Source organism: Peromyscus californicus, unplaced genomic scaffold (assembly GCF_007827085.1).
Source record: "Peromyscus californicus insignis strain IS unplaced genomic scaffold, ASM782708v3 Scaffold_21__1_contigs__length_65335640, whole genome shotgun sequence".
Taxonomy (NCBI): Eukaryota; Metazoa; Chordata; class Mammalia; order Rodentia; family Cricetidae; genus Peromyscus; species Peromyscus californicus.
Window position 1 is genome coordinate 1,088,705 of NW_026294514.1, and position 21,358 is coordinate 1,110,062.

General features: G+C 37.7%; 1 protein-coding gene across 14 annotated transcripts in view; it reads left to right on the top strand.

The window, feature by feature from the left end:
• Window positions 1-21,358, top strand: part of Gulp1 (GULP PTB domain containing engulfment adaptor 1) — a 265,532-nt gene that overhangs the window by 190,258 nt on the left and 53,916 nt on the right. The gene's annotated exons all lie outside the window — the stretch shown is intronic.

The following is a 21,358-nucleotide window of genomic DNA, read 5'->3' on the forward strand; positions in this document are numbered from 1 at the left end:
ATCTCAGGACACATCTCTAATGCCATAGACTCAGAAAATGAAGTCATTATCTTTCATTTGAAGACACCCCAAGATGAGAAATAAGTAGGAAAGTAGGCTTGTGCTCTTTAAAAGGCAAAAATAAAACCACCGGTGATATAAGGAACTGTGATAGTTAAGGGCTGTTATATTATTAGTACACAAGTTTGGATCTATAAAAGCTTTATGTTTTTATCCAAAGAGGATGGGTTTGGGATCTCAGGGAAACTAATTGAAAGTGGGCTTTATACATTTTTAACACATATAAAATGAAAATGGTACCTTCTTTTAAAGTATTTTGGTACAATTAGTATAATATCAGTACAATTGCTAGTGTATGATTTTATTTTTATTAAATGTTGTGTTTCCCTTTTTTAACCAGTTGGATATAAAATTGCTACTATGAGGGAAAGCTTCAACAATATCAGCCACTGCCACAAATACAGATGGGATTTTAGACTACAGCAAGTTCATTAGGAGATCAGTCCTTGGCTCTTCGTACATTTTAATAACAGGACCATTCTAAGATTCAGCATTATGAAATTGTAGAAGTAAACTGAATAGACATGCACAGTCTCTTCTCCCCTGCCCCGTCTTCTAGGCAGATTTTATCTGTGACAGAATTGCTCACTAATAATGACAGGTATGGCAGCTATAGCTAATTACTTCCTAGGAGATTTGGATTCAGAGAATTATAAATCACCCACCTCAACCACTGCTAGTTGAGATATAAATGGTACCTGAGTGGGAAAATGCATGATGCAAGGGCCTAATCTGCATTTAGTTGATCCTCAGTTATAGTCCTAAATAATTAAGCATCTCAGTCTGGATTTATTTCCAGTGATTATGGCATCACTTTCCTGGTTACCTGTCTGTTTTTATTGCTTATTAGAATGATATTGCTGCATACCTGCTAACACAAATGTTTGCCAAGACCATGGGCAAAAAAAGCTAGTACTATTAGCAAAGAAAAATACTTCCATTTGCAAATATTGATAATTTTAAGAAATGCATTAGAGGAACTTCTAGGGGAAACTAAGACTGAATAAACTCAATTATTGAGGGAGAAACTGTGAGTGATTTTGATTAACATGTCAGTGAATTTGATTATTTCTTAAATGTACAGAAACAGTTCAGAATAAATCTAAGCATCTCAGCTCAGTAGAATGGCTTTTTCATTGACCATCATTAGAGAATGAAAAATACTTTTTGTTAAAATTGTATCATAATGCTACATCCATGAAGTCTCACCAACATGACTACCTAAAAATGAGCTGAAAAGGACAACACCAGACATGCCAAAGTAGATGGGGAAGCCCATAAGGCTACGCAGAGAACTATGGGCAACTGAGGAATGCAGGCAGTGGTGAAATAGTTTTCCCCAGTGAAGAGCACACCACTACTGAGTGTGTGTGTGTGTGTGTGTGTGTGTGTGTGTGTGTGTGTGTGTGTGTGCGCGCGCGTGAGAAGTATCCACATTTAGGAACTATGAATTCACTGTATCCTTTAGATCCATTGACAAATATGATTGTCTTCATGCTTATGAAAAATATTTCACATAAGTAATTTTAACAAGATGTGGGAAAACAGAAACCTACACCTTTCTGAATGACAGACCTATCAAGTGCTGAACAGCAAGGGTTACTAACATTATGTTTCATGTGTACTTCATCTTGACTCATGGTAAAACGTCTACAAAGCAATGACAAATATCAAAAAGCCATTTTCTGAGAAACACATAATTCCAACATCATCAAGTACAGTGTCCTCTTTATGCTTGCAGACTTCTGTGTCTCTGGGAAGTGCTTTCACTTTACATTTGTGTTACTTTGTTCCAGTGAGGTAGTGGACCAGTACCATTATAATTCATTGAAAGTCATAAAGTCCCCAGTGTATACATTGTGTCTCAGTTTCCCAAATGTAGAAATGGAAGGCTGGCCTTTTTCAAACAAGCAATGTTTCTTTATATTCTAACCTGTATGACACAAATGCATTTCTCTGTATTTTACCTTTTCTGGGTTCAGAAGTTGAAGAATAAGAGGATATGTAGCATAACTCTTTTGCATATGTTAAACATATGTAGAGTTAGTAAATTATTATATAGACTACTTTTATTTTCATATATATATATATATTAAAACATAAATATATTTAGGAAAAGAGGGAAACCATTCTGAGAGTGGCAAGCTCTTAAACCAGTGGTTCTCAACCTATGGGTCATGACCCCTTTGGGTTCAAATGACCCTTTCACAGGATTACCTAAGACCATCGACAAACACATATATTTATATTATGATTCATAACAGTTGCAAAATTACAGTTATGGAGTAGCAAGGAAAATAATTTTATGATCAAGGTTCACCACAACACAAAGAACTGTACTGAAAGGTTGCAGCGCTAGGAAGGTTGAGAACCACTGTCTTAAACCATGGAAATGCTCCTGTTGCCCCGTAGTGTTTCATTTTTAATGTGTTCCTTTCTGCAGTATGGAAAGTTGAGCATGTTTATCTTTGACTGCCTTAAAAGATCCACAGTAGTTAGTGGCAAAGTGCAGTGTTCTCATTTAATATGCAGGATTTGCTTTATTGTGATTTCAAAGAAGATCAGTGTTTCTTAAAAGGATGTGCCTAGTTTTACAATGTCATTTTCTTCTTCAGTCCTTTTGCTTCAGTGGGTCTAGAAGGAGTTCAGAAATCTTTATTATTACTTCAGTGTTCTTGAGAAGCACTGGGAAAGATATTTTCTTGGTATTTGAAGGTCAAATAGCAAACTAAATGAAAAGCATAAGTAAAGCCAGTATTCCAATAGCAGCTACCATGTTCCCTCCAATATTTATAGGAAGCTGATAATGAGCAGCAAAATTGAGAAGTGTGAGTTTCGATTCTTCCTTCTGTTCACCAGCTGTGACAGTGTTAATGAGTGTCATACTGTCCGTAGGTGATGATTGAGGAAGCTGAAAAGAAAATTGCCCTGGTATCACATAGATAAGCAAGTCCTTAGGGGACAACAGCCTTGTAATGACACTGGCTGATGGTTTAAGAGGCCATCCCCATGCTATTGGAAAGAGTTCTCTTATTTTGCATAGTACAGATGCACCACCAACAAGACTTTTTGAAGGTCTATGTGAGCTTAAAAAGAATCCACAGAGTCAAAATTGGAAAGTAATTTACTCTAGCTATTCCCTGCCCTCATATATTTGGTCTTCTGTACCCTCTTAGCTGAGGACTGTTATTTTCTCCCAACTTCCCTTTTCCTGATTTAAGAACTTCAAACATGTAGGTTCTATTAAATTGGATAAGGTTAGCAGAAATTGGGTATTGGTCTCAGCTGACTCATAAAACCTAATTATGCTCTTGGTGGTACCAAATCCTAACAGCAATTTGCCTGATTATAACTTGGACATCTCATAATCTGTTTGTTGCACTAGAAATCCTACAAGCTTCCTACTTCCAGTATGAAAACCCTATATGTGCTTACCTACATTGGTTATTATGACGACTTCATTTGTAAACAAGTACGTTGAGGCTGAGTGAAATTAAATACCTTCCTTGAGGTTTCAGATAGTAGTCAGCAATTGTACTCAAGTGTACAGGCTGTGGTTTTTTGGCTGGTTGTTAGGAGAACTCTAAGTCCCTTGTCTGTATGTAAACAGGGCCTGTGTCCTGATAAGATGTTTCTTCTATGTTTTACAGCAGATAGAAAACTTAACAAGGGAAACAAAAGAGCTGAGGGCACTGTCATCCAGACAGTCACTTTCTAAAAGACTGGCCCTTGTTCTGTTTTGTTAAAAGAGGGGTGGGTGTTCCTACATCTCACTCAGCAAAGGCTCCCCTCCTGTCATGAAAAATTTGTACCAGTCTTCAAGAGTATATTGCCATGGTGGAGATGAGCAAGTGCCCTGTGCGTATAGCCTCTTCGGGTGTATTAGCTAGAAAAGTCGTCTCTTCCTTCACTCCAGCCCCTCTTTCCCAATACTGAACACACTCTCATGATTTCCTGAGTAGTATTTCCTATTTTAATTCCTTAATTTCAAAATGTTATGTTCTTTAGAAAGGACATTTGTTTTCATTTGTATTAATTTCATACATAACCTGTTGCTGTTCTGTTAGCATCATAGTACCCAGAAAAGTTTTGGTGGGGGAAGGACCAATTACAGAGGTTTTTTAAAAGCATGCTAGTAGTGGGCAGTGGATGACCTTAAAACCGGAACAGTTCCTGTGAGAAGAGGGGGAGGCGAAAAGAGCTGCTTCTGGTGGTCATGGAAGGATGACCCACAGGTAGTGTTAAGTTTATCATGGTGTACCTCACTCCTGGTGAGACAGCTCCCAAGAAAAGATTAATTCCATCTAGATGCTAAACAGCCATTGCCTAATTTATCAGAATTATTTTTCATCCTGGACTCAGTATGAACACAAATACTATTGTGTTTGTTATTAGTCCTATATGAATTTAATTATTATTCATTTTTTTTTCTGTAAGGTGATGTCTATAATTTAAATCCATGTGGACATGGGCATTAATTACTATGTTGAAAGAAAAATTTACCTATTTCAATAGCAAACTTATTGAATCCCTGGTATCCATTTCCCTGAAGTGAAACATTTTATTTTAAGACAACTTTCACCATGTGCAGCACAAGGAAGAGCTAATGTAGATTGGAAATAAGATCTTTACTTGTACAGTACATATAAATTTGCAAAAGTTTAATGATCTCTTGAGTATTTGAAAATATCCATAGAATATAGCTTCTCAGAAGAACTTTTAGAATATAGTAGCCCAGCATGGTGGTATGTGGCTATAATCCTAGCAGTAATGAGACTAAGGCAGGAGGATTGGGAATGGAGACACTGTCACACACACACACACACACACACACACACACACACACACACACACACACACAATAACAACATCAATAAATGGTATATTGATGAAATTTTCTTATGAATTCTTAGTCCATTCATGCTGCTGTAAGTAAAAGTCCATTGTAGCCAGAAAGTTTCTCTGGTCCTGGGTTCCTCCTATCCCACCTGGCCCCAAGGTCCCTCAGCCACTTATAAAATAAGTGGCTACTTATTTTATTTACTTATTTACTTTATTTATTTATTCTAGATACACCTTGAAGTGTGCATCCTCTAGTAAGAATAAACACTGTGTTCTTACTCAGGAGAGATGGCATGTCAGTCGTTGCCTTGAGTACAGTTCATTTATATGGTCTAAGCCCTCATGACATGACTCTGAGATACACTTCTTTGTTCCTGTTTGCAGTAAGATCTTGTTATGTAGCCCAGGCATTCATGCTGCTGCATACATGTGGAGCTCAGAGATACTCTTCTACTCTTGCCTGCCACCTTGTGCCTGCCACTCTTGCCTGCCACCAGGGATTGAACTCAGGTCCTCAGGCTTACATCCCCTTAACTGTTGAGCCATCAGTCTAGTTCAACCTGTGAACTGTTTGTATCTAATTATATGTATGTCTGTCTAAGTATAAGCATTAAAATAAAGGCTTGACAACTCTGTTCTAAAAATGTTGAACTCAACTGATGTAGTACATTTTTTCCCAATAATTACCTTCCCTTGGTTCAGTATAACAGAAAAACTCTGACATCACACTAACAATAACACTTTGGAGATCTAAGCAGCAGCAGCAATAATTCAGCTGTCACTACCCTGTACAATAGAAGAAAATGCAGTGACACCCAACTTCCAATGTTAATAATAGAGACACGAAAACTAAAAAGTGTTTATATTCTGAAAAACAAAACTCACAAAAGATGTTATGATTTGTAGATTTTAATGTCCTAAATGGTTCTAGAAACTTATTTGGGCTTTTAAAGGCTCTGCATTCATCTGGATATAGAACTGTGTACTAAAGGGAACCATTTTGAATTTAAGCCTTCAATTCTATCTAGCATCCATATCTTTCCTTATATTGTGAACATGCATGTGTGTGTACGTATACATAATATATACTCCCTGTAATGCCCCAACATCTAAAACTTAATTCATGATTGAATTACTTATATTTATCTAGTAATTATGAAGAACATTATTTATACAGGCAAATAAACAATAAAATTTAATGACAAGACTGGTTAATGCTTTTCTCTTTAATTGAAACTGATAACTGTATCTACAAAGAACTTGAAAATGGAAAAGATGATGTGAAGAAACAAAGTCAGTAATAACAGAGAAACTGCTTTTATCTTCACAGCAATTATAAACATAAAACAAATATCTGGTGGACTACCTGACAATGGGATGTCAAACACTTCTACCGGTGAAATCACATATATGGCTGCTTTTCAAAGTCCTGTTGTATGCATGAAACAGGTTTTGATTTCACCCAGCACTGAATCCATGGTTAACCATTTCTTCTTCCCTGCTGCTACTGAATAAAGTAATGTCTACTCCAGGAATGGCTTCTAGCAACTGCACAGGATTATGTGGCTTTGTGTTATAAACTTATTTCTATGTTTTTGCTTTATTTTCTTTGCTTTATTTTTTCCCTATTTTTGTAATGCATGACTTTAAAAATCCATGAATTTAAGCTACTTTAGATATATTTTGATATGAAGTAGTATTGTTTTGTTTGGGTATGAGATAGTAGTGTTGTTGTTTGCTTGCTTGTTTTAATTGGGGGCTATATCTTTTTTTTGAAGGAGAATGCTTGGCCCCATAGGAACTTAAGAAAGGATTTCATGAACTTCCCCTGTCTTCATCTCTCTTCTGAACCTCCTTGCTGCTTCTTGCTTCAAGGGAAAACCACTTCTCCTTGGGCATAAGTCCCTGTTGCATCTCCGTGATGGATGCTTCTCCCTGGACCTCCACCTGGCATCCGGCACCTGGCATGACAGGTGCCTCTAATTGTTTTTTCCCCTAAATTTTTTAGGCTTTAGATCTTTTATCATCAATCTGTATCACCTTTCTCTCCTTATTGAAACCATTTACTTTCCCTGAGTCACTTGTTCATGTGTTTAGCATTTCAACTCATAGTCTATAGTCATACTACCCCAAATAATTCCATCGTAGGAAACACATTTTAATTTATAGACTATAACAGCTTATATCCTACTAATGCAGGATCAAATGTTCTTGTGTGATAATGATCTACCTGTCAATAAATAATGTCAAACATCACGACATAGTATTCCAGATCTGCCTGTGTGGCCCAAATCTCACTTGTCCATTGGCTTTTCTAACTGAGTAGTGAAGTTAGTGAAAAAGACATGCTTTGCCTTAAGTTAGGAAGTCTTATGTATCAACTTATCCATGTATTAAAATATATACATATAAATTAGGGGCATTGAAACGGTTTGTATCGTGTTTCTTAAATACTGTGCCTTTACTTGCATGAACTAGGTGGTTCAACAAAACAAGTTTAAAGTTTTAAACAAATTACATTTGCTGAAGCATTGTGTCCTTTGAGTATCTCAGACTAACTTCATATATATATATATATATATATATATATATATATATAACCATATATAACTACATATAACCAACTGCATGATCATATTAAGGGGTTCACCATACACAGAGTTCACTTATATAATTCATTTATTAAAGATAATTATAGTAACCTCACAAATTAGTTAGATTATTAAATTTAGAAAAGAGGTTTCTGGACAAATAATAATATGCAATATAATTATCACCTGATCACTTAATGTTATTTTTGGTGAAGGTTTTGAAATCTAACATTTCATAAATAATAATACCTTGCATGTATGTTATATTGCTGATGTATATATTTTATAGTCTCCTTGAAATCTCAGATTTCCACTTATTAAATGCCTGAAATTATAGTAAGGGCATGAGAATCACCAGTAAGGTTGTGAAAAATGACCTTTTCCCTTGCATTTAGCAGTGTAGAAGTCAGAAAACATTTAATAACAATTGTTTTCTACAATCTTCCTCAATTATTTAGTCTAGAACAATTTAATTAAGGAGACTATAAGAACTTTATCTATAAATAGTTTTCATTATCCCCTCTGAATGTGACAAATCTATCAAACACTAATTTATTATATAAAGCTATATTGTCTCAGTGTCCTAAGCAGTAATTGGGTGTTTTGCTGCTGACATGTATAGAGTAGTACATCTAGACAACAGAGTCACCAAAGCACAGCCAAGATGAAGACCTGTTATCCATTGAGGAAGATACTATGTTTAAAATAATTGAGGCATATGCCATTTTCACACACTTATAGCGTATGGGATGATAAATTAATGCATATATAGAATGAAGATTCAAATCCTGATCTCCATGGGGTCATAGATATGCTTTTCTTCTCTACAGATAAAATGAGACTTTGTTAGACAATCACAAATCAGCCTGAGGTCAGTAGTTAACAAAAGTAACACTTTGGACTCTAGTGCTTACACAGAGATTTTGTATTTTGCACAATTTATGTGGTTAAATAATACATGTCTCATCTTAATAAATCTATGAATATTCATCCTTAGTGGAGCGGAACTCACCACAACCTTAACATCTCCTGAAATCTGTTTCACAGGATAAGAGAACCGTCAAGGCAGCCATGTGCCCCACCTCCCTTTGTGTTTACTCCAGGCATTGCCCCACAACCCAAGCACGTTGTGTTCCTTCTTGCAGGATTTTCACAGCCATAGCTTGACTGAAGAATTCCTAGTAAGGAGAACTCCCCAGCTCCAAGAGGATGGGTGTCAACAATGACTCCACAAAAGTCTGCCAACTTGCCAGCTACATGCAATATCATCTGCCTTCAGATAAACAATAATGTTAAGATGGCAATAAATCTCAGAGTCTCTATTACATTTCATGGAATTTTGTTTCTTTGAGCTTTGCTTGGCAGCTTTACAAATGTGTCTTTCATTTGTAAAGTTGTTTCAGCCTCATTATTTATAAGTGACCAGTTTTTGGAGCGGAGGAAAATACCGTTTATTTGTTACTTCTTCCATGTAGTAAATAACATTTATAGCTTCTGTGGTCAAATATTGTTTTGAGAGGTATGCAAGGTTGTGATAATTTGTTTGTGCTCTAACAAATAAAGCTTGCCTGGAGATCAGAGTATGGAGCTAACCACTGATTTACCATAGAGGCCAGGCAGTGGTGGCACACACCTTTAATCCCAGCGCTTGGGATCACATGCCTTTGATCTGAGTACTTGGGAGGCACACGCCTTTAATCTCAGTACTTGGGAGGCACATGCCTTTAATCTCAGTACTAGGGAGGAGGAAATAGGAAGTGATATGGCTGGGCAGAGAGAGGAATATAAGGTGGGAGGAGATAGGAGCTCACCCCCTTTCAGGCTGAGGAGTTGGCAGGGTAAGAGGTTGCTGTGGCTGCTCCTTTGTCTCTCTGATCTTTCAGCATTTACCCCACTATCTGGCTCTGGGTTTTTATTATTAAGACCAACTAGAATTGGTTCTATACGAGGTAAGTCCTGAAATGGGGTGCAGATAAGTGTCATGATTCAAATGCTAGTCTATCCTTGCCCAGTCTTCACTTGTGTACAGCCACATTCTTGCCACACAACAGTGTGGAAACCAGAGGAAAGCTTTCAGGAGTTCATTCTCACCATCTGCCTTCCTTGAGGAAAGTTCTCTCTTTGCTGCTGCTGTGTTTTCTACTCCAGGGCAGCTGGCCTCCAAATTTCCAGGTGATTCTCTCATTGAGGCCTCCCATCTTGCCTTAAAAACAATGCAATTATGTAAAAACAATGCATACTACCAGGTCAGGCTTATTATATGGGTTCCAGAGACCCAAATCAGGTCATCAGGTTTAGGAAGAGAAGCACATTTGCTTACTGAGCCATCTCTCCTGACCAGCTTTTGGTTACTTTTAGCTGAACAATTTCAAGACTATGTCAGATATGAATTTCATAGTAAGCCTGATGGTCAAGAAACTGAATGAAATGGCATTTCAAAAATGTTGAAATTAAAAATATGGGACTGGGGGGATGGTTCACTGGTCTGGAGTGCTGGCAGCTCTACCAGAGGACCGAATTCAGTTCTCAGCACTCATTGCCACCTGGAATCCAGCCCTCTCCTAGGCTCCTTGGGCACTTATGTTCACATGACATACACTTATACATACACATAAGTAAAATTAAAATAAATCTCTTGAGAAGTTCAAAGTACATACTCTAAACTTTAGGCATATTGATAAATGGAAGTTCATACTTCATTAATTCTAATTCATATGTTTGCCAAGTGCTTGGTTCACAGCCCCATTAATAAATTGAAGTGTGCATTGTAAGATTCATCTAAAGATCTAGTTCTGCTGCCTGAAAGCAGTCAGCTTGGATATATGGTATATTAATCAAGCATGTAATGGGAAATAGAAATACATCCTATTTTTATGCTGCAATGAAGTCCTGTATGGAGAAAATGAAATTCTTCTTAAATGTGGAATTATAGTCACTAATCAAGTTCTGAAATATTTAGATATAGTCTAATAAAAACATAAAGGTCTACCTTAACACCAGGATTAGAAGTCTCAAAAGGTGGCTGAAAAATACACTCAGGAGCTGCCCTGGAATATGTTATCATTGATTTTTTTAAAGGTCAATAAAAATAAGCATACAATAGAGTTCAAACAAAACCAATTAAGCTTTACAGTCAAGACTAAGTAGTGCTAATTAGTGATGAATGCTGTCAAGTGTTGAGAAAAAAAAACTAAATAAAATTGTCTTTAAAAAGAAAAATATCTGAGCTTTAAAATAAGGAAAATTGCTAAATTGAGTTTAGAGGTGTATAGGATTTGCCTAATTGGAACAAAGGCCTGAATTGTGACTGTGGGTCAGGACAGTTGCTCACTTTTACATCTGGGAATGTGAGAACTGGGCTGTTAGCTGCCAACGTGAAACACCACACTTCAGCATGTCTTCAGCTGATTCCAGGCAGGCTTGATAAAGGGAGATGGACCCAATTGATCATGCAGAAGCAGAATGGCCTGCTGGCCAGGACACAGCTGTTTTAAATCCTCGAAGCTTCAGTTTTCCCATCTTCTATGTACAGTTCCACTGACAGCTTCCTAGCAGTTTTTTTTTTTTTTATTCCTTGAAGCTTTTGGGTTTTACAGTTAATTGTGTTGATTTTGTGAGAAGATGAACCCGACCCTTGTTTAAAGGAATAAAACCCACAAACCCTATCGTGTCTTCACTCTGAGATCTAAACCAAAACGGTTCAGACGTGAGCCCATCATAGGAAGGACATGTCCTGGGATGAAGTGTTTACTGAGAGCATACTGTGATGTCCAGCTAGTGTTTCACCCTGGCAGCTAATAGCCCAGTTCTTTCAAACCCATTTGTAAAAGTGAGCAACTGTCATGATCCCCAGTCACAGTTCAGGTCGTTGTTCCAATCAGGCAAGTGCTATATACCTCTGATGACAGCTTATGCTGGAGAGGATGTGGAGCAAGGGGAACACTCCTCCACTGCTGCTGGGGTTGCAAACTTGTACAGCCACTTTGGAAATCAATAGGGAGGTTTCTCAGAAAATTAGGAATCAATCTACCTCAAGAACCAGCAATACCACTCTTGGGCATATACCCAAAGGATGCTCAATCATTCCACAAGGACACTTGCTCAACTATGTTCATAGCAGCTTTACTCATAATAGCCAGAACTTGGAAACAGTCTAGATGCCCCTCAACCAAAGAGTGGATAAAGAAATGTACATTTACACAATGGAGTAGTACTCAGCTGTTAAAAACAATGACATCAGGCTATTTGAAAGCAAATGGAGGAAATAAGAAAAAAAATCATCCTGAATAGGGTAACCCAGACCCCAAAAGACAAACATGATATGTACTCACTCATCGTGGATATTAGCTGCAAAGTAAAGGATAACCATGCTACAATCCACAGCCCCAGAGAGGCTAGGAGCAAGAAGGACCCCAGAGAGGCTAGTTAACAAGATAGCAAGCATAGATTTCCCTGGGAAGGGGAAATAGAAGAGATCTCCTGGGTAGACTGGAGGTCAGCAGGGATGGGAACATGAGGGATTGAGTTGGAGGAGGCAGACTGAGGGTCAGAGTAGTGAAAGAGGTGTCTTGGTGGGGGGCATTTTGGGGTCAAGTAGAAACCTGGTGCAAGGGGAGCTCCAACTAATCTATGAGGATGACCCCAGCTAAGACTCCTAGCATTATAGTGGAGAGGGTGCCTGAACTGGCCATTTCCTGTAATCAGATTGGTAACTACCCCAGTCGTCATCAGAAAGCCTTCATCCAGTGACTGATGGAAACAGATTCAGAGATCCACAGCTAAGTACTGAGACAAACTCAGGGAATCCTGTTGAAGAGAGGGAGGGAGGATTGTACAAGACAGGGGAATCAAAGTCATCACAAGGGAACTCTCAGAAATAACTAACCTGGATCATAGGAGCTCACTAACCCAGGATCATAGGTATCATAGGAGACTTGCCCCTTTTTGAAGGGAGGCAGGGGAGGAGTGAATGGGGGAGAGGGGGAGGAGGGAATGATAGGAGAAGAGGGAGGGGAAACTGTGGTTGGAAAGTAAAATAAATAAGCATATAATTAATAAAAAAATGCTAAGACAAAATAAAGAGAATTCAATTTGACAATTTTCCTTATTTTAAAGCTCAGATACTTTTCTTTTTAAATGCAATCTTATTTGAGCTTTTTTCTCCATTGGGGATTTACATTTGTTTCTTTCACTGCTGTGTCTCCAAAGCCTAGACTACTAATGGTGTGCAGATACACAGTCAATATTTAAGGAAGTGTATTAGGATATTGAAATAAAACTAGTGATCATACTAATAATTATCATGACAGTGTGGTATCTTTGTTGAAAAGTACTAGGAAAGCTATCTACTAGGAAGGAGCAAGGGTATTTCTGGGATGTTTACTCAAAAGGGTGGGAAAGGGGCACATTAGCCCAGGAGGGTGGATAGGGCATTTGATATAGTAAAGGTTCTTCAAATGAATACATTTGATGTCTAGAGTAATATCAGGTACGGGGAGGATGCTTGATAGAACTTCACTATACCAGGTGCTGTATTGTCAAAAGAGTAGGATTAAAGAAAATTAAGGCTAAGAGAGTGTCTTAGTTGGGATTTCTATTGCTCTGATAAAACACATGACCAAAAGTAACTTGGGGGAAGGGTTTATTTCAGCTTACAGCTTATCAGTCCATCACTGAGGGAAGCCAGGGCAGGAACTCAGAGCAGGTGCTTGGGAGCCAGGAACAGGAACAGAGGTCATGGAGAAGTAATGTTCCTGGCTTGCTCTGATGGCTTACCTATTTCTTATAGAACCCAGGACCACAGTCCAGGAGTGACACTTTCCACAGTGATCTGGGCTGTCCCAAATTAGTCATCAGCCAAGGAAAAGTATCACAGGCTTGTCCACAGACCAATCCTGTGGCTCCATTTTTTTTTTTCAGTCAAGATTCCCTCTTCTAAAATGACTCTAGCCTGTGTCAAATTGACATAAAATGAACCAGCATGGATGAGTAATGAGTATCACTGTGTTCAGTGTTGTTTTGCAGCTAATACAATAACCAAAGAAAATTACATTGGCAACAATGTTGAAAATGAAAAGAATTTTTTTTCACTTATAATTATATACCAGCGTACTTTTGAAAAAGTGTGTTAAGCTGTCTAGAAATAGGATTAATATTTCTTAGAATAGTGATGATTTGTTATAAACAACATTAAAAAATAATCTTATTTATTAAAACCAATTATGCATCTAAGACCTTATTTCACAAGGCATGTGCTCAGATCCTCTGAAACCCAGAATGAGCAAGCACTTCATGAAGGACATATGAATATGAATATATGTGGATACCTTAAAATTGTCACTTGTCTTGTGTTGATGTGTTGTAGACAAAATTCTAAACAGTCCGAGTAAATAAGAAACACAGAGCCAGATACAGAGTTTATAGCCAAAGAGATCAGAGCAGTAGCCACGACTAGCTTTAGCTTACCACCAGCAGTAGCTTCCACTGAGAGAGAGTTTCTTCCTTTCTGACTTGTGTTTTTATTGTCTTTCTGTTCTGTCTTCTCATTGGCTCTAAGCCCAGCCACATGACTTCCTAGTCACTGCCTGTCTATACAGACCCCCAGGTCTCTATGGTTGGTACTGGGATTAAAGGCTCATGTCACCACGCTTGGCTGTGTCCTTGACCCCACAGAGACTCTGCCTGCCATGTGATCGGATTAAGGGTGTGGGCTACCACCGCCTGACTCTGCTTATGGCTCACTTTGACCTCTGATCTCCAGCCAATTTTATTAACATACAAATAAAATCACATTTCAGCACAAAAAAATCATCATAATGTGTATTTGATTAAATCACAAGGAATATTGTAAATAAATTACAACACGAATTTTTAAAACTCAATATTTAAAAATACAATATAATTTTGAGAGGAAAAAAATGTGTGTATATGTTGTAAGGTTCCTTGCTGTCTCCTAGCAAGAATCTAAATCTGTTGACTTAAAGTGCTTTTCTCTATTTTTCTTGATAGTCGTTGTGTGATTGGTTCTTTTTATTTTCTTCTTGTGACTATTATATTTAATCATTTAGTCAAAATTAGTTTCATTGATTGTCCATGCTATGCCAAAAATGACATGCAACTTTTTACAGCATTGAGTTTTCCCATTCAAAAATGAGAAAACAGACATTGAGAATGTTACTACATACAACATGGAATTCTTGAATTCAGTTCATTGCCTGAAGAACAAACCAAAAATCTGTTTGACTCCAAAGCGTTTTCAGTGTATTTTATAAGAGAATATATAGCCTAAATCTTAGTCAAGTGCATGTGGTAAAGAGGGTCATGTAATTCCAACTATTAGCCTGATCTAATGGGCCATGTCACTTTCCATTCTTTTCTATTTTGCTAAAGGAGCAGGAATAAATAGTGTATGGGAGAGTTTGGAGGGCCGTGGCCTCAGAAAGCCGCTTCACCTCCTTAATGCCCAGATTCCTTCTTTAAAATGATGAGATGGGATTGAAGTACCTCCACAGTCCATGCATTTTTACAGTCATGTGATTCTTTTTGAGAAATGGATTACAAAGCCCCTGCTTTTTGTTTTCTCTAAACGTTCATTTTATTTTCGCTCACACTTCTTTAACATTTATACAAGCGGATGCCTTGCCTTCACCCTAGCTGCCCCAGTCCTGCACTGAAGGGCATCAGGCTGTGGAATCCTGAGGCTGAGAAGTGCTTCCTGCTGCCTTTGACTGTGAGTGGACTTCAAGCTCAGTGGGAGCCCTTGGGCAGCCTGTGTAGCCTCTCTGCAGAAAACAGGTCTGTTTGGGCGTACATTTCTTAACCTTCTTTAAAAAGTGCGTGTCACTGAAACAACCCCATATCTGTCTGTAATAAGAACATGTGATTCATAGAAAATATTGAAATAAAACGAGGAACTTCAAATTAAATATAAAAGGTAATAAAGCTTTTTAATACTAAGCTTAGTTTTAATCCTCTATCAAAACGTTTTAGACCTACTTTAAAAGGTGCCCTTTAGATCACTTAAAGTTTAAATTAAAACCTCTCTTTTTGGAGGGCCTATTTTAATTTATTTCTTTCAGGATTATGGTTTTGGCAGTCAAGTAATAGTTTTAAATCTAATTGAATCTGACCTTTCTTTAGCAACTGGCAGTTAAGATGCACTTTTTAAAAATTTTTTTTTTTTGGTGTGGCTTGACTCTCTAACATAGTAATTCAGCCAAGTAAAATCTATAAATTAAATTGACTTTCTTGTATACAGTTAATCTACTAAGTTGACTGTGAAGCAAAAAGGTTAAAAAGTGCTTTTTTTAAAATCATATTACGATAATGTCAAGTTGACTTAGAAAATTCATCCTATTATATTTATAGTCTGTGTTGTTAGTTACAAGGATATATTCCCATTTGTCTCTTTTTCTCTAATCAGAATATCATTGGCTAATATGCCACCAATATTCTTTATTTATTAATTTTGGTCTTTTAAGATTTAACATTGTTTTTATATTTTAACATGTTTTCCCTTAACATTTAAAGAAATTGTATAGCAAATACATACAATAAAGTGGAATGTTTGAATTTGACATAAAATGTACATTTCATATTTTTTGTTACAAATAAGTCCTTCGTATGCTAACTATGACCCATTTCTTGGCTGACTGGATGAACCCTTAGGTATTTAATTGTTTTTTATTTTAATTTATTTACTTTTTAAAAAAATCTTCATTATTTCTAGAGTGATTTGTAAATATTTGACGAAGCAAGCAAAGCAGACGAAATGGCTGTATCGTGCTGCGCAACACTGCCCTCTACTGGTAAAGACGCAGCCTACCCAGACTTCAAAATGGTTCTTTTGAAGTAATGTTTGAAAATGTGGGTGAAATTCTCAGACTTTTCTGAACTTTTGTAAAGTGCTTATTGTGAATATAATGGTAGGAAGGAATCACTCGAAATAAACGGTTAAGGGAATGACTTCACTGAGGTCTGTGCCACTTTAATTCATTGATAATTATAAGTATTTGATAACTATTAATCAAATATGAATATTTTAATATAGTCTTTAATAATTCCATAAAGCAAGTAAATATTTTATACACTATCAAACTTAATGAAAATTTTATACCTTCAATTTCAATAGGCTGTAGACTGTAAAATGCTCACTTTTTTTTCCTCTACCTAGACTGTAAGTTTTCTATACATTAAACCAAGAGATGCATGCATTTCATTCTGTGTGGAATATAAAATAACATCTACAGTTGTATTTATCAAAGGCATTTTTGAAACATTAAAAAAGAGAGGGTATAGTTTGTAAATTATGAGGAAAACATATACCACATTGCCATGCTTTTCAGTACAGCCTGAGAAAGCACCAGACATTTTTAGTTTAGGTCAGTAAATTACAACAGATGGACCTTTATGTTGCCACCACCACCAGCAGCATCCTGCAGCTGTATCACTAACTCTGGTTCCTTTGTAGTGTTAGTGACCTTAGATTCTATTTCTTCTTGTCTTCTTTTCTGAGTATTCACCCAAGTCCTTTCTAACAGTGGTGTCTTCTGAGGAAACAAAACAACTCTTTGGTAACCCAAGATCCTTGCAGTTTCTGTTTTCAAGCCTCTCTCTCTCTCTCTCTCTCTCTCTCTCTCTCTCTCTCTCTCTCTCACACACACACACACACACACACACACACACACACACACACACACACACACACAATATTCATGTACTACCCAGGACAGTTTCTTCCAAGCTCTAAGTCTGTACACATAGTTGTTGAAGTTTGCATCATTTTTAAAAGGCAATTTTTAGTATAAAACAGTGGGCTTCTTGAAGACACTTTTATACATACATAGTATCGTGTTCACCTCCTGTTCTCTCTGCTGCTCCTTCTGCTCTGATCGTTTCCTCCTTCCAGATTTTCCCCTTCTGCTTTTATATTGACTCTGGCTTCTGTGTAGGATTTTTATGATTTTTTTTTTTCTGTATCTCTGGTGTATGATATTGAGCTAACGTGTGCATTTGTAATTCCCACAATGCTGTGTCTATTACTCTGGAACTTGTAACTTTCATTCAGATAATGTGGTCATTTTTTTCTCCTGTTCTCTCTTTCTCCAGCTCCATGGAGTTTGCTGTTAGGCCTCCTCACATTCGCGAGGATTGTGGAAAGGGGATACAGAACCTGGGGCTGGGTCCCCCCACGGTTTATGAGTCATTGGAACTCGCATTTAAAACAGTTTTACTGACAATGCTGGTGCTATCAGAACAGTGAACATTTTTGGTCTGGACTGCCCTGGACTGACTCTCATTGTTCTACTTTTAATATCTGACTTTTATTTTACTGTTATCTTTGATCGATCTTCTTTCCATCAGATATTTGCTGAATCATATTTTTCTGGTTGGCTTACATTTCACCTTATCAGTGAGCTCTCCTCCAAGGATTCTGTCTAAAACAGTGAAAAACAAAACAAAACAAAAAGCAACAGAGACAGTCAATGACACAATGGCACTGCAGTCTACAAGCCCACACCTTCTCCAACTCTTTTCAAAGGGGTCTGAAGTTTTAAGTAATTTAGTTATTTGCCTAGTGTCAGTCATTGCTTTCTTTCCCATTAGAATGTAAACTTCTTAGTGGTGGTTTGTTGTTGTTTGGTTTCTTGTTTTTTTGGTTTTTTTGCTTCATTTTGTTCTCTAGTTCATTCCCAACTTCCATAATCTTACTTGAAAAATATTGAATCATCCAATATTTACTTTTAGCAGTACTTGTATTCACATGATGACCTGGAACTTCCTATATAGCTGGGGGGGAATTTGACACATTGTGTGTGAGAAAAGTTCTCACTGTATAGTCAGTCCTAGCTGGCTATGTAGACCAGGCTATCCTGGAACTCACAGAACTCCATCTGCCTCTGTGCTTCAATTAAAGGAGTGTGTTACTGTGCATGTATACTGGATTTGATTTTCCTGCCTCAGTACCTCCTGAGTACTAGGATTACAAGCATAATACGCTTTATGTTATGCTGGGGGTTAATCCCAGGGTTTGTGTATGCTGGGAAAACTCTCTACAAACTGAGCTTCATATTCAGCCTGGATGATCATTCTTGATGAATCTTTTCAACTTTATCCTTCTAATATTCCTAATCCTTTTCAAATTGCCTAAATTGTATTTTTAATATCTATGTGTTCTCTTGTTTTCTAAGTGACTTTTTTCATTATTCTGTTTGTATTATGGGTAGAATATATTGACCTTAATGTTTGTCTTAATTACTTTGCTATTCCTATGAAGAAACTAAGGCAGTTTGTAAAAGAAAGCATTTGGGCCGGGTGGGGGGACTTGACCATCATGGCAGGGAGCATGGTGCTGATGGTTTCTCTTCGTTTTTGTAAATCTGTTGGTGCTCTAGCCCATTGGATGGTGCTGTTTGAATCCAGATGAGCTTTCCTCTCTCTCTTCATCCCCTTAGACCTCACAGATGCAAACAGAGGTGTGCTTTCTCCACTCTAAGGTGAATATACATGGAGTTAAGTTGGCAGTGACGATTAACCATCACAGTACACTTGAGTTAGTGTGGGAGTCTTCCCGGAGGAACACAGTAAATGGGGAGATGATGGTTCTGGGCGAAGCCCTGGCCTCAGCTACAGCTCAAGGAAAGCTCTGAACATCCCATCTTTCCAGGACTGTACTCATCCCCAACCAAAGGAGCTGAGCTGCTGCTTGTTTTGTTTTTGCCTTTGTACTGAATAAAGTACAAATTGAAGTGTGTTGTCTGAGGGGCATGGTGATTTAGGCAGTGAAGAAAAATCTGTGACATGCTTAATATCTCTCAGAACTGGTAAGGTGTTGGCATTGTCCAGAGAGAAAGTTCTGAAGATGCTGAGAAACAACAAGTCTGTGGAAGCTGGAGGATGGGTCTGTGAGCTGGTCCACTGGATCCCAGGAGAACTGTGTAGGCACCAGCTCTATTCCCAAATCAGCCGCTCACTCACAGATAACCAAGGAATGTCACTTCTCATACTTAGAAACCACATTGCTATTTCTTTTTTAAATCTGTTATTTCAGTTTCTCTTTAAGGTGATTTTACAATGCATGAACAACAATATTACTATTCGTGTTTTTTCAGAAAAGTCAGACAAAGACCAAGGCTATGTGACATTCTGACATTTCCACACTCTAAATCTAGAGCTCATTCTAGTACCCTACATCATGTTTGAGTTTCTCAGAACCTTTATACAAAACACTGGGATGCACATCAGTAATATGTATTTAATTTAGGAATTATTACTTTTAAATTTTGAAAATTAAGAGGAATTAAAAGAAGTAAAACTTTCTCAGTCATAAAGTTATCAAGCTTATGCATGTATATATGTGTTTGTGTCTATGTATTTGTATGTGTGTAGATGTATGTGTCTGTGTGTATAAGTGTATGTGTGTGTATGTATATGTGTGTATGCATATGTATGTGTCTATGTGGGTATAGGTGTGTGTGTGTGTGTGTATGTGTGTGTGTGTGTGTGTGTGTGTGTGTGTGTGTGTGTGTGTGTGTGTGTGTGCCTTCCTCTGCTCTGTAACCCTATGCTGTTCTTGAACTCACTATGTAGTCCAGGTTGGCCTCTGATCCCCTGACTCAATGTGCAGGGATTGAGGGTGTGAGGCACTATGCCCAGCGCTAAATGTATTTCTTAATTATGGAAGGAAAAGTTAAGTAGAAAGGCCCACATTAAGATGCCCTTGGTTAAATTCCATTGGTTTAAGTAAAGCTCTTGGAAAGAAGCTTTAAAAGGTTCCCAGAGTACTGATTGGCATGAATTTATTTAGAACATTTTTGGAGTTTGTCTTAGTCAGGGTTTCTATTGCTGTGAAGAGACACAATGATCACAGCAACTCTTATAAAGAAAACATTTAATTGGGGTGGCTTACAGTTTCAGAGGTTCAGTCAGTTATCATCATGATGAGCAGCATGATGGCATGCAGATAGATGTGGTGCTAGAGGAGTAGCTGAGAGTCCTACATCTTGCAGGCAACAAGTTGACTGACATTGCATGTTATCCTGAGCATAGGAAACCTCAAAGCCCCCCCACCCCCTCCCTTCAACAAGGCCGTACCCACTCCAACAAAGCTGCACCTCCTAACAGTGCCACTCCCTATGATGAAATTACAGGGGCTAATTACATTCAAACTACCACATTCCACTCTCTGGCCCCCATAACCTTGTAACAACATCATAATGCAAAATGCATTTAGTCCAACTTCAAAAGCCCCCATAGTCTATCACAGTCTCAACAATGTTTTAAAGTTCAAAGTCTCTTCTGAGATTCATGCAATCTCTTAACTTTATCATTTGTAAAAATCAAAATCAAAGAGTAGATCACATACTTCCAACATATAATGGCACAGGATATGCATTACCTTTCCAAAACGCAGGGAAGGGAGCATAGTGAGGAAATCTTGGACCAAAGCTAGACTGAAAACCAGTTGGGCAGCTCCATGTCTGATGTCAAAATGCTTTCTTCAGGTCTCCAATTCCATTCTGCTTTGTTGACTGCAACACTCTTCTTTCTCTTGGTCTGATTCTGTTTCCTGTTAGCAGCTCTCCTCAGCAGGTATCCCATAGATCTTGGCATCTCTAACCCCTTTTGTTCTCCAAGGCAATCCAGGCTTCAAGTAAAATATTTAGGTAAAATACGTTTTAAAAAATATTTTGAAAACTAGGAATTGTAAATGGTCAAATGATGCATTGTTGTGTGTTGTACACAAACTGAGTAACAGTTGTCCCCTTAATTAGGATTTGTGTTTGAATTTCTGCCTAACTTTCCCATATGCAGAGTAGTGCCTCCAGGTAGCTCAATGATGGGACTTAGTGCAGCCTGTGTCTAAT